The sequence below is a fragment of the Lissotriton helveticus genome, chromosome 5_1, assembly GCF_964261635.1.
Source record: "Lissotriton helveticus chromosome 5_1, aLisHel1.1, whole genome shotgun sequence".
Lineage (NCBI taxonomy): Eukaryota > Metazoa > Chordata > Amphibia > Caudata > Salamandridae > Lissotriton > Lissotriton helveticus.
Genome location: NC_136065.1, coordinates 471,937,559 through 471,961,683, shown reverse-complemented (window position 1 = coordinate 471,961,683; position 24,125 = coordinate 471,937,559).

Genomic DNA, 24,125 nt, shown 5'->3' with positions numbered 1-24,125 from the left:
ATGGCAACTCCTGCTCTCACTTCGGCACTCATTCTGTAAGGCTTGGTATTGGGGTAAACTGCATTCTCTTTCATGGCTATTTGTATGGGATCTACATTTGCCATTAATCCTACATCCTTGCTAGTAAAGTCCCATACTTCTGGTTTCACTGTCTGTTGAAGTTCTTCAGGTAAGTCTTGTATAGTCATTCGTTTAATTTCTGAGTCAGGTCTTATTAACATTAACTTGTAGATGCCATCTTCGTCTGGGGTCTGAATTTCGACGCCCTTTGGTGTGCAAAAGATAGTACAGTTCATTTTGCACAACAAATCACGTCCCAGTAAGTTTACTGGACTAGTGTCACAAACGACAAATCTATGCATTTCTTTAAAGTTCCCTATTGTAATCTCCATGGGCTCAGTAACTGGGGTACTAATCAATTGATTAGATACACCTACTACCTGGATTGCTTCTCCCAAGAGGGGTAGGTTTGGAACGTCCGCTGTTCTCACAGTAGAACGGGTAGCACCAGTGTCCAACAGAAAGGTGACATCATTTCCATCAACCTTTCCATCAATGTATGGCCCTGACTGGTCTACCGGCAAGGAGGCGCCAAGTACAGACTCCTCGTCCTCCCCTCTCAGGCCCCGTCAGTACTGGTCATCACAGAGAAAAGTGTCATTTAATAAATACTGCGAAGTTGCTGCATTTCTGTTCTCATTGCCTCCCCAGATTTCTATGTCGTCACCCTGCGGTGATTTTCCCTTAATATTCGGTTTTGGCGCTCGGGGCACTTGGATTGTTTTTACCTGCTGCTGGGTCTTTCTTGGTTTTTCATTCTGCGTCTGTGGAATTAAATCAGGGGTTTGGGTATTATCATGCTGTAAATATGGACACTCATCTCTCCAATGTCCAATTTCCCCGCACTGGTGGCAGGGAAATTTCTTTTTAGCTTCTTCTCTGCTCATTTTTACTTTGGGCTTTTCCCCACCCCCAGGGCCTTGATTTTGGGTACTCTTACTCAATTTACTTAATTGCTTTTGCTGCTGTTCTGCGAGCTTTACTTGTGCCCACATCACCTTTTCCTTGAGTGCCTTTTTCTTATCTGCCATCTCGTCCTCACAGTATTTTGCATACCGTAGGACCTCATCTATTTTCTTAGACTGCCAACATATTTTATTATCTTTGATCCACTGACAAATTTCGGGTCTTTAACCGTTTACAAACCTGTAAATAAAGTGAGTCATATCCTTCATCTCGATGTTATCTATGCCGTTGTATGTTTTAAACACCTGTAACAGTCTTTCATAAAAGGAGTGCACAGTCTCGTCCCTTTCCTGCGTGGTTCTATCTATTTTTGTCCAATCAGTTTCCTTTGCGGGCACTTTTAGCTTCAAATGTTGATGTTGAATTACTTGTTCATATTTTCTCATCACTTCTTTAGAGGGTTCCCCTGTTCTAGATTCCCTCGGGTACTCCTCACTAGGCCAAGCTATGGCTATTTTACACTTGGTCCATAATTCTACCGGAACCACAATATCAAAGAACCCATCCAAATCTTTCCACAGGCATTTTTGAACCTTTACAAACCTTTCCACCTGCCTGTACCAGTCCACAGGCTTCTCTCGTAATTTTGGGAAATCATTTGTAAAGGACACAATATCCTGTCTGGACCATGGAACATGTACGTATTTTCCACCTGGCACTTCACGCATAGGACATAACTGTTCTGGTTTATCAGCTTTCTTTAGAACGAATTGAGGAGTCACTTGTTTAGATCTAGCCTCCTCTTTCTTTTTGGCCCACCTGACTTTCCACCTGTCCACATCTCCCCATTTCTCTAATACTGTCAATAACTCTTTGACCTGTGCCTTCTTCCCTGACATGTTCAGGTTTTCCAGATCCTTGTCTGAGAAATCTGCTCTGTACGGTTTTTGCAAAGGTTTTGATTTCGAGATATCTATTCCCATACTAGCTGCAGTGTCAGTTAGTTTTTCATGGAGTACTCTGGCATTTCGAGTAAGGCTCTTGCAGATAAACAACAGCTCTTCTTCCGAGTAGGTATTTAGTCTGTCTAATCCTACATTTCCTGCCATAAGTTCCTCTATTTCTACTCTCAGTTTGTAGAGATCTAGAGGTTTCGACTGAAGAGTTTGTTTTTCTAATTCTCGACTCCATCTCTCAATTTCTTCAGGAGTTACTACCGTGACACTCTTAGTACCTGAAGTTGATTCCATTTGAATCTCCCTCGCATTGAAAGGATTATGTCTTTTCTGCATCCTTTTTCCTGGTTCCCTAATGGGCAGATCCATTAGCGAAACTTCAGACTCACATTCACTTGTTAAGTCATCTACAATTAAGGGCTCTGATCTCGGTTGGGCTACAACTGGGGTAATAACTGGAGTTCTTGGACTTCCCTGTCGATCCCCATACAATGGAACCACTGGTCCAATAGTAACCGGGATTGTTAAAGACTCAGGACTTGCATTTAACTGAGAAATCCTCTGAATTATTTCAGCTCTCTGCTTAGCTAGTGCCTCTCGTTCTCTGTCCTCCAATATCCTTTCGACTGAATTGTCATGTAATACTTGTGGGGTTAAAGTTGGAGCACAACTCGGGGCAGTGTGAGGTGTCACTCTGGGTCCTTCACCATAACTAGGTCTTGGGGGCAAAGTACCTGTGCCTAGGGATCTTGGTTCTTCCTCATATGGAGGGTTTAGGAACGGCATTCCTGAACTGGATGGTCTTGCCTCACCTTCGTAGGGAGATCTAGAGCAAAAGTCTCTTTCACGGGAGTATCTTGCGTCCCCACTAGCTGGCATTCTTGGATAAATATCCCTTGCATCTACGGGACCTAAACTCTCGGTATAGGGAGGTATGAGGCAACCCCCTCCCACACTGGCAGATCTGGCCTCTTCCTGGAGAGGAGGTCTTCGAGAATTATCCCCCTCACTGGAAGGTCTATTTCTTTCATTGTAAGGAGGCGGACTTCTCATAAACAGGTCATCTAATAATTCATCATGCGACTCTCCAATAGGCACCCAATGTTTGCACTTTTCTGTCTTCTTTTCCCCCCAGGAGGACCACCCACTGGCATCAATGGAAACAGTCCTTCTACTATCATATTCTGTCTCCACTGTTTCATCTTTTTGTCACGGGTCTCTTGTTTTAGTTTTGGATAAAATTTAGTCAACCCTTTATCCATCCGGGGCTTATCCCTTTCAAAAGCTTCGATTTCCCATTCCTCTAGTGCTTCGTATTGTGTTAGTCTAGGTCTGGGATGTAAGTCGTTTACAAAATCACCCCCAATGCAAGTGCGTCTCTTATTTTCGTGCGACCAATGAAATGCACGAATTCAAATATTCTCGACCAATGGGTGTGCGGCCCTTTCGCGAGACAATTCTCACGCTTCGGCACTTACCCCTCCTTCACAATTCTAGCTCCGCTACACACCCGCTGCGTCTACCAATCCCAGCGAGGCACAGAGTGATGTCAGAGCAGCTTCGCGACTGACTCCCTCCTAAGCATGGGCGTAAAATCCGCTCCGCTCGCGGATTTTTCGGATTTTCGGCAAATTCGCAATCTGCGAACTCTCGCGAATTTGTCGAAAATCCGTGAATCCGCTCGCGGCGGATTTTTTGCTTGGTTGCGGCGCGCGGCATGGTGCACGGCGTTCACTTTCTGTCATTAAGCTTTTGCCGAGTTGTTTTTCTTGATCATATTTTGCGAGTGCCGCTCCATTTTGGATCTTGCTGCGTGATCCCGCGGGAGTTTGGCGCCCGCGAATACGTAATCGCGGCTTGCCACCTTGCACAGCACACCTCGCGAGAGTTCGCGAACACGTAGTTGCGGCGGAAAGGAACAATCTCGCACTCGCGAAATAGAGATTTTGGAATTCTGCACAAGAAATCCACCAGCAAACAGGATAAACCTTCAGAAAATGATGATTTTTATCAGAATCACTCCTCAGGTTGACATTTGCATGGCCTTTTTTTTTGCAAGGAGTCCATTTTTTTTGGGGGGGAGGGAAGGAAGTGCCCCACAGTCTCCAACTTCCTGTTCCTGTCCAGCAGGCTCCTCCCAGTGCTTTGTCCATCTCCTGGTCACTTTCATTTGGATCTGGAGCTGGAAGGATTACTTTTTGTGGGTGCTGCTGGATATTTGGATTTGAGGCCTTTTTGACTTTCTTTGGATCACTTTTGGATTAGAAATCAACTTTCACAAGTAAGTTTGTTTGGGGCATTACAGTTGCTGCAACTACAATTTTTGAACTTTTTCAGAACATTAAATAAATTATATTGTGGGTAGCCACAGTATCCAGTAGGACCAGGGTTGGTTATGGGTGCATGATACAACTGTTTTGTTGAATTTAAACACCATTGAGGCCATGGATGGGCTGGGATTGTGCTGATTTTTGTTGTTTTTGTTGTTTTTTTGGGGCTGTTGGTGGGGCCCTTTGCCCAGGGGTGGTGAGTGTTGCATGGGCCTAGTCTTTCTGTGGGGTGTCTTCTTGAATTTAAACATCATTGAGGCCATGGATGGGCTGGGATTGTGCTTATTTTATTGTTTTTTGTCGTTTTTTTGGGGGCTGCTGGTGTGGCCTTTTGCCCAGGGGTGGTGGTGCATGGACTGAGTGTGCCTGTGGTGTGGTCTCACTCTCTTTAATGTAAACATCATGGATGGCATTGGATTGTGGTGATTTCTGGCTGTTGTTCTGTTTTTTGGGGGTGTACTGTTGATGTGGACTGGCCATGTGGGTGGTGGTGGTGGCCATCTTGAGTGCTGGCTGGTACAGGCAACATGTGCTTGGGGTGCAAGGGGCCATTTTGAAGAGAGGCAGTGTCTGAGGCCTGCACTTATTTTGCCTACTTTTCATCCATTATGCCCAGGGGTAGTGAGTGTTGCATGGGCCTAGTGTTTCTGAGGGGTGTCTTCTTGAATTTAAACACCATTGAGGCCATGGATGGGCTGGGATTGTGCTGATTTTATTGTTTTTTGTCGTTTTTTGGGGCTGCTGGTGGGGCCCTTTGCCCAGGGGTGGTGAGTGTTGCATGGGCCTAGTCTTTCTGTGGGGTGTCCTCTTGAATTTAAACACCATTGAGACCATGGATGGGCTGGGATTGTGCTGTTTTTTGTTGTTTTTGTCGTTTTTTTGGGGCTGCTGGTGTGGCCTTTTGCCTAGGGGTAGTGGTGCATGGACTGAGTGTGCCTGTAGTGTGGTCTCACTCTCTTTAATGTAAACATCCTGGATGGCATTGGATTGTTGTGATTTTTAGCTGTTTTTCTGTTTTTCTGGGGTGTACTGTTGATGTGGACTGGCTTGGGGTGTAAGGGCCCATTTTGAAGAGAGGCAGTGTCTGAGGCCTGCACTTATTTTGCCTACTTTTCATCCATTATGCCCAGGGGTAGTGAGTGTTGCATGGGCCTAGTCTTTCTGTGGGGTGTCTTCTTGAATTTAAACACCATTGAGGCCATGGATGGGCTGGGATTGTGCTGAATTTTGTCGTTTTTGTCGTTTTTTGGGGCTGCTGGTGGGGCCCTTTGACCAGGGGTGGTGAGGGTTGCATGGGCCTAGTCTTTCTGTGGGGTGTCCTCATGAAGTTAAACACCATTGAGGCCATGGATGGGCTGGGATTGTGCTGTTTTTTGTGTTTTTTGTCGTTTTTTTGGGGCTGCTGGTGTGGCCTTTTGCCAAGGGGTAGTGATGCATGGACTGAGTGTGCCTGTGGGGTCTCACTCTCTTTAATGTAAACATCCTGGATGGCATTGGATTGAGGTGATTTTTGGCTGTTTTTCTGTTTTTTTGGGGTGTACTGTTGATGTGGACTGGCTTGGGGTGTAAGGGGCCATTTTGAAGAGAGGCAGTGTCTGAGGCCTGCACTTATTTTGCCTACTTTTCATCCATTATGCCCAGGGGTAGTGAGTGTTGCATACTTGCATGGCCCTAGTCTTTCTGTGGGGTGTCTTCAATGTAAACATCATGGATGGCATGGGATTGTGCTGATTTTTCTGTGTTTTGTCGATTTTTTGGGGTGTATAACTGAACTGATGTTCCTCTGTCTTCCATTGCTTTTAGGTGCACAAGACTCAAGAGAACCACCAGTGCCAGGAAGAAGTCCTGCAGCGGTGTGTGTGTGCAGCATAACGTCACGCGACGTCACGTCTGGACACAGACAACTCTGCAACTCGTGCAACTGCTGCCTGCTGTTCTGACCTGCTCTGAAGAAGATGGCCCCAAAAAAAGTTACCCGTAGCTCCTCTAGCAAGAAAGGTGCCAGTAAGGAGCAGAAGAAGCAAGTTACCAAGGAGACTGGTGTGCCGGCCGCCCCTTTTTTTGGGAGTAAAAAAAAAAGTATGCCTACAGCAGCAGCGGGATCTGCTGGGGACCAAGCTGGGAGCAGCACCCCCGCTCCATTGGGCTCAGTGCCACCACCACCACCACGCCAACTTAAGCCCAAGCCCTTGAGTGCTTCAGAGGCAGGCAGTATAGTTGTTCAATCACCATCGACCAGTGATGTTGGCTCATCGCAAGAAAGCAGCAGCAATGTCCCTCAATCAACACAGGTTGTTGTAGCTCATCTGATGAGTGTTGAACAACCACAGCCGCAACAACTATCACATGTGCAAGTACAAGCCCAAGTACATGTGGAAGGAGAGGCAGCGCAAGGAGATGCGCAAGCAGAGGTGCATGGAGGGTCACAAGTGCCCACAATAGTTGTTCCTCCCGAAGTAGGGGCACATCAGGAAATCGACAATCAAGGCGAGGTATCATTTGAGGAAGACACTCCTCCTGATGATCATTCATTGTCTTCCACACCCCTAGCAAGGAAGAGATCAAGGGTGGTGTCTACATCTTCTTCAAGCACACCTCCTTCTGATGATATGGATCAAAATTGGGAACTAGCACCACTGCTGTCTGAGAGTGAGGCACACCATGATCTGACAAAGATAGTTAAGCGTAAAAGGAAGCTCGTCCAAAGTCTCAGAGTTATGGAGTGTGATGATGAGGCTCAGCAAGAAGTGGCGGATACTGCTGCTGATGAAGACTCTGACAACGACGACCCAGTCATCATAAAGGTAACTGCAGCCCCAGCGGGCATGCAGCAAACAGACATTTTGACCCTAGCCCGAAAAGCTGCTGAGCGTGATGATGATGATGTTGTCGACGAGGAGGCAGTGGAAACACCACCACAATCATTGGAGTTAAGTAGTACACCAACTCGTACCGCTTCCATATTTCTTTCTGGCAAGAAGGGACCTCCATCCACCTCAACCTTAATTAGTGGCGGTGAAAGTGCACAACGTACAAAAGTTGGGCAATCCAGATCCTCCACTTCATCTGGCATTAGCAGCATGACCACCACCACCAGTATCGCCGCCTCCTCCAGGCCCCACAGACACTTCAAGTCACCAGTTTGGGACTTCTTTACTGTTTGCCCAAAAAGGGAAAAGTTCGCCATTTGTACCCTTTGTATGGTTGCAGTTAGTCGTGGTAAGTCAGGTACCAACTATGGTACCGGAGGCCAGAGAGGTCATCTTAAGAGACAGCACTCTGTCCAATGGTTTGCGCACCTAAAGGCGATCAAGGAAGCCCGAATTGGAAGTCAAGAAAACGTTGATGTTTCATCTGATGATGACGAGGAGGAAGAAGACGTGTCAAACACTTCACTTACACCCAGTACCCCTGTCAGCAGCACACCCCATGAGAGGCACACTAAGAGTGTTGGAGCGAGTGAGACACCAACGCGCAAAAGTTCACCAGCGAGCATAATTGCGTCAACGAAGTCATTATCATCCCGTAAATGCTTGGTCCAGGGCAACATTAGAACCATGTTTTCTTCAGACGCGCCATATGAACGCAACCACCCACTGACGCGTCTGTATAACACTAAGCTGGCTAAAATGCTAGCTGTGGACCTTCTCCCTTTTTCTTTTGTAGAAGCGGTAGGTTTTCTAGAATTAGCGGCAACGCTCTGCCCTAAATGGAAGGTTCCTAGCCGGTTCTATTTTGCCAGAGTTGCGGTTCCAGCACTACATGAAGATGTGCTGGAGGCGATTGGGGCAGCTTTGCAGAAGAGTGCTGTTCACACTATACATCTGACAACAGACATGTGGACCAGTGGCGCAGGCGCTGATTACATGTGCATCACTGCACACTGGGTCTCTTTTTCAGGTGTTAAAGCAAAGCTAAACGCAGGTGTTGACCCGGACAAAGTTTTTAAAGCTGCTCGGAAACATGCAACACTAGCCATGTTTGGCTTGGAGAAAAGTCACACAGCAGAAAACATTTTGGACGAGTTTAACAAAAAGGTCTTTCACTGGCTGTCCCCAAAAAAACGCCAGATTGGTTATGTTTCCACGGATAATGGCGCCAATGTAGTTAAGGCCATGGCGATGGGTGCATATTTCAGAGTGCCGTGTTTGGCGCACTGTATCAACCTGGTAGTTCAAAAATTCTTGAGTGATAGAGACAGTACAGCGTTCGAGGTAATGGCCACCTGCCGCAAAATGTGCAACCATTTCAGCCATTCTTTTAAGGCCCGGAAGCATCTGAGGAGGCTGCTACTTGAACGTCGAATGCCAGTGAAAGCACTCATCCAGGAGGTGGCAACACGTTGGAACTCAACCTTCTACATGCTTGAGCGTCTGTATGAGCAGTATACGGTACTCGATCACTATTTCTTAACAGAGGGTACAGCTCAGAAGGACCTGCGGATGGGTGCGGCGCAATGGGACATAGTTAAAAGCCTGACAGACATGCTTCGTCCTTTTGAGTTCTTCACGCGTGCAGTCAGCCAGGAGGACTGTAATTTGGGACAAGCTATCCCATTGTTGTGCATGCTGGAGCACCAACTGAAGGCGGTGTCTTCTGAGTTAGAAAAAGATGGAAAAAAAAAGACCCTTTTATTTTGTCGGAGAAATTATTAGACCGCCTACGTGGTGATGAACGTCTTAAAAAGATCAACTCAGAACAGCATTACATTTGTGCTACTATTCTGGATCCACGCTACAAAAAGGCGCTGGCAGGCCAAGCATTCTTTCCTTTTGCTGATGAAGATGTTAAAAAGTACAAACGTTGGCTAGCCTGGTCAGCCAAGAGGTTTGAAAAAGAACGGCAGGATATTGAAGGAGAAGGCAGTACATCAGCATCAGCATCAGCAGGCCATCCCCAGTCAAAAGAATCCACTTCTGCACCCGTGGCTGTGGCACAAGTGACCTCTCAGCCGTTAAAGACACCGGCAACCGGATCATCTGCACCACACACAACAGTAACAGTGGCTGCTGTAGAGGATTGGCTAACTTTGCTTGGGTATGGTTCTCGAAAAAATGTCACAGGCACAGCAAAAAGTAAGCAAAGTGGAGGAACCGTTGAGGACCTTGAGTCGATGGTGCAGGACTATCTGAATGACTCAACAGAGGTCTTTCTTAATGATGAGCCATTGCAGTATTGGCATGGGAAAAAACAATTGTGGCCACAGCTCTCCAACCTGGCTATAAACTATTTGTCTTGCCCACTCGCAAGTGTGTCTTCTGAACGTGTTTTCAGTGCTGCTGGTGGCATTGTAACTCCCAAACGGAGCCTCCTCTCGCCCAAAAATGTGGAGCGGCTGACAATGATCAAGATGAATCAGCACCTCATACCACCAGATTACAAAGTACGAGAAAGCACGCCGCATGAAGACGAGGAGGAAGGCAACGTAGATGAGGGGATTTGTTCTCTGTTCGGTGACACTGACCTCATCCTGCCTGAATTCGCAGAGTATGATGACGAAATCTTCTTCTTATTCCCTGACACCGAGCCCTGAAAATGAGACAATGAATCAATAACTTTCTTTTTCGTCCTTATTCACTTTTATTCCTGTGTGTCTGTCTTTCTTTGTTTTCCACAGTTAATTTAATTCAAACTTTAATCACCTAATCCCAAAAACAAGCCCATCAGCAGAACTGTCTTCACTTGTTTGCTTATTGATTTGAAGGTGCCGCAGTCTACATTCCTCAGGCTCTAATAACGGATAAAAGTGTTTAGGACCAAATATGAGGCTGAAATTTCTTGCCGTTTTTGCTGACTTGCTTGCCTTTGAGGTGCTCTTTGGCGGGGTTCCGGGTGTTTGTGGGTGAGTTTTGGGGTCTGGGAGCACTGCTGCAACAGTCTAATCTTGATTGCATTTCCTTTTCAGGAAATCCGTGGTGGAAAACAGGAGTTATGATGATGATGACCTAGCTGCACAGCGCGTTTGGACCGAAGGCCGAGAGATATTGTAATTATGAGATTTTGCTTTTTGGCTGTTTGGGGGTGTTGTCGCGTGCTTTTTTGCGGGTGGGTTGGCGGGTCTCTTGGGGCATTCCTGTGAAGGTCTAATACCGGATAGAAGTGGTTTGGACAAAATCCATAAGGAAAAGCCTTTTTTTTTGCTATTTCTTCTGACATCTTGCTCAATGTAGCGTTTTGGGGGGCTTCCTGGTGTTTGTGGGTGGGTTGCGGGGTCTCTGTCGAAGCACTGCTGCGACAGTCTAATCTTGATTGCATTTCCTTTTCAGGAAATCCGTGGTGGAAAACAGGAGTTATGATGATGATGACCTAGCTGCACAGCGCGTTTGGACCGAAGGCCGAGAGATATTGTAAGTATGAGATTTTGCTTTTTGGCTGTTTGGGGGTGTTGTCGCGTGCTTTTTTGCGGGTGGGTTGGCGGGTCTTGGGGCATTCCTGGGAAGGTCTAATAACGGATAGAAGTGTTTTGGACAAAATCCATAAGGCAAAACCTTTTGGCACTTTTTGTAACTTAGGGTTCGTTAGGGTTAGCCCTAGCAGCAGGATTGCATGTGTTTCGGGGTGTTCTATTGCAACTCAGTTCTGGAGTTTTAGAGCACTCTTGGAGCGATGCTGGCTATGGATACTTTTGCTTGCTTGCAAGTGGTTTGAATACAATCCACGGTGGGTAAGGGTGTATTTGGGCCTACTTTTACTTTTAAAGTACGTTTTGTCACCATTTTTCTGCTAGGCCTCGTTTTTTGAGATCTGATTGGGGGTCTTCTACATTTGCGACTGGCTTTAGTAAGGGTCTTGGTGGGAGCATTGCTGGGAAGGTCAAATTTTGTTCTAAAACACAGTTTACAGTACACCTACCTTGAGGGGAAAGATCCGCTATAATATTTTGGCCATACTTATTTATCCTTAAAAAGGTGACTCTGACAGAGTACGCAATTTCAAAAATATTGTACTGTCTATTAGGGAAATCAAAGTGTGACTTTTTGCACCACACAGCGTACATACCTTATATTTATTTATCAGTGGTATTGTAATAGCACTTCCTGTTTTCCGTTCAATAATTACAGGCCGGGTTTCAGTCAACATCCGCCAGGCAGGCAGTGGACAGGGTGTCTTCTGTCAGTGGTCACCAACATTGATGGACGAAGCGTCAGCTGGAATGGAGGAGTGCCGCTAATAAGAGGAATTGTTTGCTGCATGCAACTTACTTACCAAATTCAACAGGACAACTCCAACAACATACAGAATACAGATACAGTATCCATTGTTTTCTTCTATGAGTGTGACTGCATTTGGTTAGCTTTAGTTTGTACCCAAAGATTTCTTTATCTTCAATTATTGTTTGTCCATGCTGTGCTTTTTTTTTCTTCTCTCAACAAAACCTACCCAAAAAGAAACCCCCATTCCCATCCATTTTCCAAACCCTAACCCTCTTCCCCCGGGCTGTGTGGTTTTGCTTGATGTCTGACTAAATGACATCAATAATTCCACACACTTGCTGGGGAGGATAAGGTCATAGCAACAGGCTGGTGAAGGAATACGAGGATATATTCTAGACTTACTCAGCTTTAGTACTATTTCTTGTAGTAGTAGGAGCCAATGTCAAATAAATTCAACGCAAGTACTAGTTATACTTGCAATACTTTACCATTTGTTAGGCTACATTGTGGCACTGTTCTAGTGTACTGTCACCTGCTATATTCTCGAGCGTACCGTAACCGTTGTAATGCTACAGTAAGGACAAACCAGGTTTCGTTTTCTTTTTTTCCATAGGCATGCAACTGCCACTGTGTCACACCACTAGTACCACCGCAATGAGGAAATTTCATCCGCCAACCTTATTCCCCATTTCACGTGGAGCCAGCCCTGGGCCTAGCCCTAATTTCTAACACAAATTACAGGTAAGATAAGCGTTTGGTGGGAGGTAGTATAATGGAGTATTAGGACTAGACGAGAGATTGACGGTAGTACTACTAAAGTCCTAGGACTCTTCAGGAAAACAAACTTACTGTTACACCCCCACCCACCAGACTGAAAAGCAGTAAAAAACAGGTATGGTCAGATAAAGTTTAAAAAAGTATATTTATGTAGCCCTAACAAAATAATCTCCCTCAAGACCCTCCCTAACCCCAACGATTGTCTTTGAAAAGTCCCAAAAAGCACCCAACTCCCAAATCCCACCCCCCAAAAGTCTCTAAAAAAAGGGCAAGGGACACTCCACTACTGGAGGGTGCTGGTGAATTTTGCGGCCAGGGCATCATACTCCTTGCGGAGGGTGGCATGCTCGAAGCGGAGGCCCTCCACCAAGTTCTTGTACCTATGGACCTCCTGCTCCAGGTAGGACATTCTCACTCCTAGGCGGCGCTGGCGTGCCTTGCAGCTCCTGTGGGGGGCAGCTGGTCTTTTTGCTGCTTGGTGGTGGCGGTTGGCTTTGTTAGCCCGGCTCCGTACCGCTGGAGCACTGCGCTGGCTGGCAGCCCGTGGGGTCACGGAGGAGGATGCAGCTGTCCCAGTCGAGGATGTTGTGGTTGCACCGGTCGACTGCGTGTCCTCCGACTCCTCCAGGGCCACCAGCCGCCGATATTCCGCGACAGTGGCATCCAGCCTCCGTTGCCGGGCCATTCGAGCCTGCTCCCTCCGTGATGTCGATTTGGAAGGAGCAACTATATGAAGAAAGAAAGACATAGTCTGTAACCAATGCTCCTTAACATTAATAACACAAAGTGATTGAGCCGAAAGTTGTGTCACAGTACAAGTAACAAATTGAAAGCACAGTACATAACTATTGAGGACAGTATCTATCTAAACTCCCACTTCTGCATCCTTGCTCTAACATTAGTGGTAGTTTAATGAACAAATTCTACGACCACTATGGACTTCCATTACAGTCGACTATGACAGTACACCAGTCTTATTCTTCTTCTTCTCTCTTGTTTTGGAAAATTGGTACGTTATCTTATGCAAGCCGGCAGAATGCCAGCGCAGTGAACTTGCACCCGAGAAAAACAGACGCACACCATGATGAGTGAGACTGACTTGCGTTACTGTACCGGTCCAGTACATGCAGGTGGTGAAGCTATTACTTTTCTATTACGGGTGGCACTGAGAATACTCTGTTACAAGGGCTACTGCTTAATTAATTTACCTTTCACCCTACAGTGCAAATAAGTACTAGAAAAGGAAAATGAAGAAGCTAAATAATTAGATTATCTATCACTTCACATGGGATGTATTTGATGACATATGGGATGACTTTAGGTGCTTTGCTTATTATTGAGTGAACAGTGATACACCCACACATGAATGACGTACTACTACTAAACTAAAGTTATTAAGAGAGGTACGGAGTGTCCACCGTAATAACCGGATATATGCTGTGCTTGCAGTTGCAATACAAACTATTGCTACTATTCATGGTAGTATTGGACAAATTTACAATTTCTTTTCCTTGCCTTCCCTACACTGGAACGGACGTGCGGGTGCGGTGTTACATGCTCTTCAAGGTAACACTTAGTTCATCCAGTGACCATCTACTCTCTCTAGATACACATGTGCTATCTAAGAGTCAGATAATACCATGCTCCAGGCATCCATCCATTCAAAGTATATGCACACATACAGTTTATGTTTCACCCACCCAGGCTGTTGTCCTTCCACCCATCCTTGCTTCATCATTGACCCAGCCATGCACCATACCATATTCTTTCCTTCCCAGCCACCTCGGGGGCCAAGCAAACACATATCATTCTTCTTTGCCAGCCATCATAAAATTTCTCGTCCTTCCACACTTACTTACACCCTTCTTTCGCTTTTCGAATATATAGCTTACCTGTGCCCGCCACCACCGTGTCAACCCTCACAGGCACATTGGTGTCGTCCGCCACTCGCACCGCCTCCTCCCCAGAAGAGTTGTCCTCCTCATCCACCACCTCCGCACTGGCCCCGCCACCAGATGTTCCACCTACAAAGTAAATTTTTAGAATGTTAGAATACACCACTCACTACTGTATAATATTTGGTCTAGGAGGAATAAAGAAAGTTTAAAAAAACCAAATACAATGTAATAATTTGTAACTGTATACTCTACAGTAAAAATGTCCCTTTTTCCAGGGAAGGCTGTTGTCTTGCTGCACTTTTTGGCACAACTGATGAATGCTTGCTTTTTATTTTTAACACACAACACTTTTTCTCCTAACAGAAGCTTGACTTCTAAGAACACGATCAGGGTCAAGCTCAAGTTCAAACCAGGTGAGAGCTCAGCTCGACCACAAGAAATGTGTCCAATTAATCGTTAGCACTAAGCACTTTTCCATTTTCAGTTAAACGTTTACTTTTATGACAAAGTTGATTTTAATAAATGTGTTTAGTTTTAATAAAGCTTTTAAACTTAAATAGACTCTGTGGTTTTTGGTCCTCCAGACTAGAGTGGATGAGCTAAAGGTTTTGGAATTTTTGCAAGCATGAGTGCCTCTGACACTTCTTGACTGTGACTCCGTACTCTTGCCCTGCGTAGGATAATCTAATGATCATTGGGGATCAATCATCGGTGACTTAGGGAGCTAAATGACTCTGCCACACTATCTAGTCAGTAAGGAGATTGGGGGTTCTTCGAAGTCTGATATCACTGAGGTATGTGGAAAGAAAGTCTACCTGCGCCTATTATAATTGATAAACAATGCACTATTTAGTGTTCATAGTTCGGTTTGTGCAGATTTGTCCCTGCTACAGTAGTAGAATGGATTGTCCCCCTATCCAAAACAAAAGTAAAGTAGTATCCTATTCTTTCTTGGTGGTCATTCACCTTTTTATTGTTGGCAATTGTCAAAGCATAAACATTTAGAAGACTTGAAAAGACATTATGGACAATCCCAGAGGACTGCACTCAGTGCATAGAGCTATTGCTGACTAGAATGGGAGTCCAATGAAATTGCCAAATGTGCAATCTTAGTTAGCTACACAAACAGACTAATAAGAATAATCTAGTAATACCACAGGGAGTCATAGTCGAGGCAGGATAAGAATTTAGATCCAGTCTACAAGAAGATCAAAGACGATTTAGAAAAAATCGAATGAGGAACGCTAGGAAAAAATAGGTACTCTTTATTAAAATTAAAACTTACTGGGGCCAGCAAAGGAGCCCTCGCCTGCCCGATCCTGGCCTGCATCCTCCTGAACAGCACCCTCCTCCTGTGTCCTCTTGCCCTTGGGGGGAGCTGATGTACAACATGAAAGAAAGAAAGACCAGAAAACATGGATGAGATTTGTCAACCAAATCAAACATTTCAAAAGAACTATAACAAAATATTTTGGAGAAATAGCAAATAGATAGACAACTATTCCACGGGATATATTGACCTATCTCATATGGTATACTACGTTATTCGTATTGCCTGATTTGCGGACCGTTGACTTTCAAAGTTCCTATGTAACTCAATAAACAGACTACTAAAAAGGTTTGCCTTGGCCTGGCAGGCAGAAGTCCGCAGCACGCAAAGTGACAGACAAAGTCCACCCTGCTTGCAGATCAGTGAATACTCAAACTATCAATCCACCGACCACCACCACTATTTCTTCTTATAGCCATGTGTCTAAAGGAAGGACTGGACTTCAGTCTGTTGGGGCTGATTTAGAAGTCCCTTGCGGCTCATTTTCCTCCATTGTTGCGTGACTTTTGTGACGCAGCGGCAGAACAAAAGAGTCGCCATGGTGCGACGTATATATTTTAAAAAAAAGCATATGGGAGATGCATCACGTTGTAAAGCCCTGCACCGTCAGGGGGCGTTCCGGCGCAAGGGAGGGCGTTCCTGCGCAGGAACGAATCCTAAAAGTAGCTGAGGGAAATCTACAAGATGTCAATCAGTCACTTTTAGGACAATGATGCGTGACTCAAACCCTGCGCCTGCTTGAAGCCGACGCACGGCTTGATGCAGCATTGGGGAGATAGGGCACCCCAGAGCATTGCTGGAGCTGCGCCATCGTTGGCACGCAACTCCAGCAATGCGCCGCCTTTACACCACAGATGCGTAAGGCTTCTGTGACGTTTTGGGCCAATGGGTGGTGGTGGCATGGCGCACAATTACTGCCGCATCCCTGCTACTTTGCAGGGATGCGCCAGTAATTGAAAATATGACCCTTAGTGTCTCATTACGCAGTTTTTTACACTACACTCATACATAATTTCTCAGGCCAATGAAATGAACACAAAATACAAAACAAATAGGCATAGTAGCAAGCAAGGCTACTGAGAAGGAGAGCAGTGCACCTGAAATGCATAGAAGATTTTGAAATATAATTTACCTAATGTAATCGGCAGCATTATTGCTCTTGGTAAAGAACAAAGATTTGCAAATAACAGAGCCGGATAAAACAGATTAGTGATGAAATAGCTAGAAATGGCTACTACTACTCACCAAGCCCGGGGACCTCTATGCCGAGCGCGTCCAGCAAGTCCCGTTCCCGGTCCATGACATCCGTCCAGCGGTGGGTGGCCTGGTTATAGGTGCGCCGGACCCCAGAGAGCTTAAACATGGCCCGGCACACCTTCTCCCACCGCTTCCGGCGCTCCCGGATGCCATAGCCGGTTGCGATCTTGCCGCCTCCCAGGATCGTCTTGGGGAGGCGGCGCTGGACATGGAAGATGAGTGCGGCCACCTCCTCCGCGCTAAAGATCTCCCCTGGCATCACTTGCTCCCCCCTCAAACGCCCGCACGGGAGCCGGGCACGGGGTGCGGGACCCTTCCCCTTCTCAGGGTGCTTCCCGGCTCCCTTTACCATGGTCTGGGCAGAAATGAGTTAAATAATAAAGAAGAAATAGAATAGGGAAGAAGAAAATAAAAGAGTTTAAAAAAGTAGTTTAAAATTAAAAAAAGTAGCAGAAAACACAAAAATATAGAGCTAGAAAAATAGAGGGATAGATAATAAGTAAAATAGATCAAATAAACTTTAAAAAAAGCAAAGGATGGCAGAGATTCAGAGAGGATACAGAAAGCATGCCCAGAACCATAGCAATGAATGAGAAACAAGATGGCCGCGCCCATTCACGACCGCGTGGGTAAGTTTGCGCGAGATTTTCCTCGCGAGCACGTGCGAAATTGTACTAGCGAGCAGCACACTTTGCGAGATTACACATAGCGGCCGGAAACGGAATTACGTCATGCAAACAAGATGGCTGCGCCCGTGTACGACCGCTAGGGTAACTTCGCAAACGTATAGCTACAAGCGCCTTGAGAACACGAAAAAAATCACGCGAACATACACGCCGCAAAAAAAAAAAAGTGTATTCGCTCGCATTCGCGGCTTCCGAAATCGATCTCGCACGGATTCGCGCCCCGCAAATGACGCAAAATTGCAGAAAAACGATTTTTGCTAAACTGAAAGCAATCAGCAGGTGCAAAAGTTCAAACTTAACATTAGTAACCATTCACTCTAGTGCTTCCTGAGGGGCCCCTCCAGAGTTCAGTTGCCTATTTGCAACTATTCCATGACCCTGCTATGACCCAAACAGCAGGCTCATAGAATAGCTACAAGTAGACCATAAAGGTCCTGTGAAAAAAAATTGCACTGCAACAGAAAGCAAATTACAGATAAGGAAGGAAGCAGGGGCCAGCCAGACTGGAAGTTTCAAAATTACTGACACATTAATCCCCCCCTAATTAATTCATGGCAGTTGAAGAAGGGCAGGTGTGCTTGCTTTCACTGCAACAGAAAGCAAATTACAGATAAGGAAGGAAGCAGGTGCCAGCCAGACTGGAAGTTTAAAAATAAGTGACACATTAATCAACCCCAAATTAATTCATGGCAGTTGAAGCAGGGCGGTGTGCTTGCTTTTTTCACCCCCATAATCTACAGTGATAAACAAACCTAATGGGTGGCAGTCAGGATGTACCAGAGGGTGGCATGGGTGTACCAGAGGGTGGCAGTGGTGAAACAGAGGGTGCTGTGAACCTGTGATGATAAACCAGACGTAGAAACAACATAGTCGCGGCCGTTGCGAGCCGAAAAGTAAGTTCGCAATTGCGAAATGGTCCACAAATCCTCGCGAACGCTCGCCAACAAAAAAAACGGGAAAATCCGCTAACCCGCGAGAGTTCGCGGATTTTGCGGATTGCGAATCCGTAAATCCGCATATTCGCGTACGCGAGATCCGCTAGATCCGCCCATGCTTACTCCCTCCTTCACAAGGTAACGGAAACTTTATTTCTTTCTAAAGTGCTAGTGCTTGTTATTTAACAACGAATACACATTCGCCACTGTACTCAAGTGTCTAGACAGGAAAGAATTTGTTTCACTGCAAGTAAACTACTTCCATTTACTTTTCACACACTACGGATAGATCTCTTCTGCCTATCCTTCACTCAAGCATTAGGGAACCCGTTACTTCCTTAGACTCATCCACTTTTCTGGGATATATTCTAAGTCCAACGTTTCACCAGCGAACCTCTTTGCTATCACTCGAGCTCCGACGAACTTGCTACTCCTTCCACTGTGACTCTTACTAGGTTATATCACGAGAGAAGTTTTGCCAATGATCTCGTAGCAATCATTTATTCAAACATATATTCAGAAAAACCCTAGTTAGTGCTTCCAGTTCTACCTAACCTGCACTAACCTTCCTGGAGTAAGTGACCTCAAAGCAAGTGGATTCTCTTCACCACTCGCTATTAAATTCCCCGGGGATTCCCAACAAACATGTAACAGTAACTTTACGAGTGGGTTAATACATATATCAGTACAATAATAAGAAAAACAATTTAAAACATTTCATAATTTTTCAAAGCAAAGCATTTCACGTGAGTGATCAGTTCACCTAAAATCTTTACTCTTTTAGCAGCAAAAGTTCTTTCTCAACTAGCAGCATCCAACTTATCTAGCTTAACTAGTCCTACCTAATTTTAACTAGTCCCTAACCATAGCTCTGCTACCAGAAAATTACTGATAGAGATCGTGGGTCACCCGACCAACAATTTCACCATATAGATTTCGGGCCCATAGATTTTAATTCACCATATACATTAATCAGGCGACCTCACAAATCTACCATCAGCAACCCTGATTCCTTCTTATTTATTCTAGTGTACCCGACTTACCAATCCACCGTTACGGGTACCTATGACCACAATGGATCAGGGAGCTAGCTGTGAAGAAAAGTAGACAAAAATACAAAACCCCACTTTAAATACCTTTGATATTCATAAAATGACCACGGACAACTGAGAAGTTTTAAAGGTTTTATCTAGAGATCAGTTTCTGAGAGCATTAGACTTACAGTTAAAAGGCAATCGATAATCAAGATAACAAAAAGAACATAACCATGCAAGAAAAGTGTAAGGGCAATCATTTAAATTTTTGTAAATAGTGCGACAGGGAACACGCTAAGTAGACTTAAAGTGAAACTCAAGATGAAAACGAGTGGAAAATTAGGAATCCTATACATCTATCGAAAGGGTGAGAAGTGGAACACGCTATAATTCTAATATTATTATTTCAAGAATAGAATTCAGGAGAAACTATAAACCACATCTAAATTCATAAACAGTATGGAGAGAATTGTGCTCTAAAAGTAGGGTAACATAGGAACATGCTATGAAAAATGCAATGGTCATTCATATAGTAGATTGCGAAAAACATGGAAATTATAACATGTGCAAAGGTATGTCTTTATTGAAGCAAAGACAGAAAATAGAAAGGTGCAGTATAGAGTTCTCAGCCCTATCTATATATTTACCTAGAATGGTGTGAAAACCAACCCTGGCCACGGATCAGTCAAGGACAGGAAATACCCCAAGGAATAGCAGTCATCAATGGGACAGCAGGTGCAGAATGGACACCCCAGGACAGGACAGGAAACCCAGATTAGGATCAGGACAGGACCACCAAGGCACGACCAGCACCCGCAGTTCGGAAGCAACGCCTGCGCTCCACCCTCTCTGCAGCTATCAGTCAAAATCCCGATTGGGTTCGCGAACTCTCCAGCAAAGTGCTCCGCCAGCACTTAAGGTTTAATAAAACCTTTAAAAGTCTATGGTCAATTTCGGACAGAGTGCTCCGCAGCGCTCTGTAAATTCAGTCACCTATTGAGTGCGTTGGGTCAGTGACAGGTCAGCTATTCAGACAAGTCGGACAATTTCTCTAGCTGAACCTAGGCTAGATATACTGTTTTGGGGTCAGTGTACCACCCCCCAATGTTGCAAAGTGTCAGAATCCACAATTTCGATTGGTCCCAAAGTAGGCTAGGTTAACACACCAATCAGAACAGACTATTGTAAGCCCAAATTTACATTCTAGGGATCCTCCTAGCAGGATTGGGGTTCCCACGAAAAGTTTCACAGAATACAATGAAGAAATTACATTTGTTACAAACGAAGAACAAATTCTGCTCCATCCTCCTAGGTCAGAGGTGGCTTTCGCAGGAGCATCTTGACTGTGGCTGCCAGCTGGCTGAGTTCCACTGCTCAAGGACATTTCTCCCTGGCTGCGTGTCATGCGCAGAAGGGACCGTCAGAATGGTTCTCGTCACAGTCAGACCCCCCAGTTATCGTGGTACATGAAAAGTAAGCGAAAACAAATTAAAACATAGAAATAAATGAATATATTACACATCATGATTGTGTACTTATGGTTTATCACTATAAAAATATACTATGCGGTTTTATATTAGTGCAATACACAATAACACGAGAGCATCTGCACGAGCTTCACCACGTTAATACATAAGCAGCCATCTTGTGGCTATTACGCATGCGCACCCTTTCCCTCCAGAATTACAACTACGTCACGTCACGTGAGTGTGACTAACGCATGCGCAGAAGCAACATTCCAAACAGCGGCCATTTTAAGGACACAGATTAATTGTATTAGTAAAACACATAGGCAAGCATCACTAAGATACACGCGCATTCAAAAATAAAGGAAAATTAGTACAACATACAATTTTGTTACCGGGTTATAACAGATTCGAGGTTCATGACTCAAGCAAGTCGCGAAATATGCGAAATCTTGCTCTATCATTAGGATGGTGTAAAATGTATGCTTTTCCGCGGCGGCTTTTCCGCCTTGGAAAAGCATACGGACCTTCACTTCGGGGGCCCGTTGCGGGCCCCCTGGGTGAAGGGGGTGGTGGGTGCACATGGGGGGTACCTATGGTACCCCCTGCATTTGCGTGAACTAGGCAGCAGGCACCGCGCGGTGCCTGCCGATTTGTGCACGCAAATGCGGTGCATGCATCTTAAACATTGCGGCGGGTGCAGCTTGAAGCTGCACCCACCGCTATGTTAAAGATAGAGGATGTGACCGCCACCCTGGCGGTCACATCCTAATCTGCACGGAGGGAACGCCGCAGCCCATGCGGATGTTCCTCCTACTCTGGGGTCGCGGACTGACTCAAGTCCGTCCGCGATCCTAATGACCCCCTTAATAGGGTTTCCCTGATTTTAGTTTAGAATATGGTTTAGTAGATCGTCTTAGGCAACCTCATATACAGGCAAGAGGATAGTAACTTTCCATCTTCTCACCAGACTTTGTTTCTCCTCCTTTGTATGTCAGCTAGAGAATTTCTCATTTGCTTCCTGTGCTTGAGGATCAATCCTCTACATTATTTCGGATATCCCTTAGTGACTTTGTATTTTTATACAATGTTTCTGCAACTGATTTACATCAGTTTGACTTTGAATTTGTAATAAATCTATACTTAATCCCATTAATCAACTCTAAGTTTTACTGTGTGACTAAATGGGTTACACTATAATTGGTCAATTGTAGTTGATCCTAATTCCTTTTGTTTCTCAGGCACTTACCTTCCATTCCAGGGGGCCAGGAAGAAGGAGTTCATGTTCAATGCATTCTCACCTACCTGCTACAATGCTGTGTAACCATGTCTGTACTATTCTTAACGCCACATCTACTTACCTATACTTACTCTGTGATGCAGTGTTTAGGAGATATACTGGATGCTATGTTATTGTAATGAAATACATTAACTCATGCCTCTACACTGGTAAGCATTAAGCAGTCATTCACAAGTCAGACTTATGACTCTGAAAAGCCTGTGTGGCAGAATTGTTAACGTAGGCCTTAAGTGAATAACTCTGCCCAAGATGACTAGCCTTTCAGAGTACACATCTGTGTGACCCCGATTCAGCCCCATTGTATCAAATTGTCAGGGGTACAAGATTGGCATATGACTAAGGCTCACAGTTTTCTGTTTTTACAGATTTTTACAGATAAATATAGACAGAAAACAATGTATTTTTGGTCTGTTATTATTTTTAAAAGCAGAAAAATACATAAAATTATGCTTTTTGTGGGTAACTTTCCATGCTGGGTGGGGGCCAGTTTTGGGCCTCTAGGGGGCCGTTTTTGTTACCGGGGACCGTAATTTCGTCCCGCTGTGACCAAACGGGCCAAAACCGGCCCCAGCAAACAGCTCGGCCGCCCCCCCTCTGCCACCCAGGGGGGCCGGCCGAGCAGTTTGCCTGGGTTCATTTCGGTTCCTAGTCCGGCCCTGTTCTTCATGAATTCTAGGCCAACAGCTGAGCAGATAAAAAGCATGGGGAGTTAAAAACAGGATGAGATTTCCTTAATTATCCAGTATTGAGATATCTTTCATAGATTCAAATGTTTGAATTATTCCCTGTCGTCGAAGTGGGAGTCCCATGGAACTATAAATAAAGCAGTAATTAAAATTTCCAAAGGCTATCATGGTGAAGACCATGAATTTAATAGCCTCCGTTTGGAAAAAGGACCAAATTCTAGATACAAACATTCAGTAGTTAGCATCCTCAGATTTTCACAGCACGTCGGTTATGACGGGAGTCTCCCTGAGCTCTGCTCAGTTCTTTCAAATTGTTCATATATTTCCACTGAATATTCACTATGTCTGCTAAAAAAAGGGCCTTTTATGCCCCTGCAAGTCCTGTGGAAAGAAGAGGGTTCATGTTGATGATCCCCACAAGGACTGCATTTAATGCCTCCATCCACAACATGAGGTGAAACAGTGCAAGATCTGCCGCACTTTCTCAACTAAAACCCTGAGGGATGGAGAAGACAGGCTGTTGTTATGGCTGAAGAAGACACAGAGGACAACTTCTGATGAGGAGAGCAAAACCTCCGTCAAATCTTATAAGAGACCCAGGTCTCCTGAGGATAAGTCTGAGGAGGGCAGAAAACACCTTAAAATCTACCACCAGACTAAAGAAGCTCTTAAGAAGGAGAAGCATGCCAAAGTCTCCTCAGAGCCAGCCTTGCCATCATTTCTGCAACTTCTAAAAAAAGCAATATTTGGAGTCTGCCACCTCTTCAGGTTCTTCAAGGCATAAATCCACTCACAAATCCCTCTTGGCGTCAGTATCACCGTAGACGCTTTGGACGTCAATGACGATGACTGCCCTCTCGTCATCAAGACCATCGACGGTGCCAACATCTTCTACAGTGGCCATCAATGCTCTGATCTCGTCAACTGCATCCTTACTGTCAACAAGGACCTCATCAATAGCACCACCATCATCGACGGAACCACCTTTAACAACGGCATTACTGTCGATGACAGTACTACAGTTGACTAAGAGACCATCTCCGACGAAGGATCAGTCAACAACAAATCCGTCCATGCCACTCCCATCGATGACACAAGCGTTGACGAGGCCATCGACAACAGCATCAAGTAAGGCCCACACAGGATAGGTACCGCTGACAGTACCATTGACGCCACCACAACAGATGTCCAGAGTGAATAAGTTATCTCTACGATCAGAGTTCACATCGCCAGTCAAGATTTCACCTTTGCCCCCAAGTCACTTCCTGGATACGGGACAATGGTCATTTTGGGATGGCTCATAGTCCCTTAGAACTCAATGTTAAATGTCAGAAGGAGGATGAAGATTAC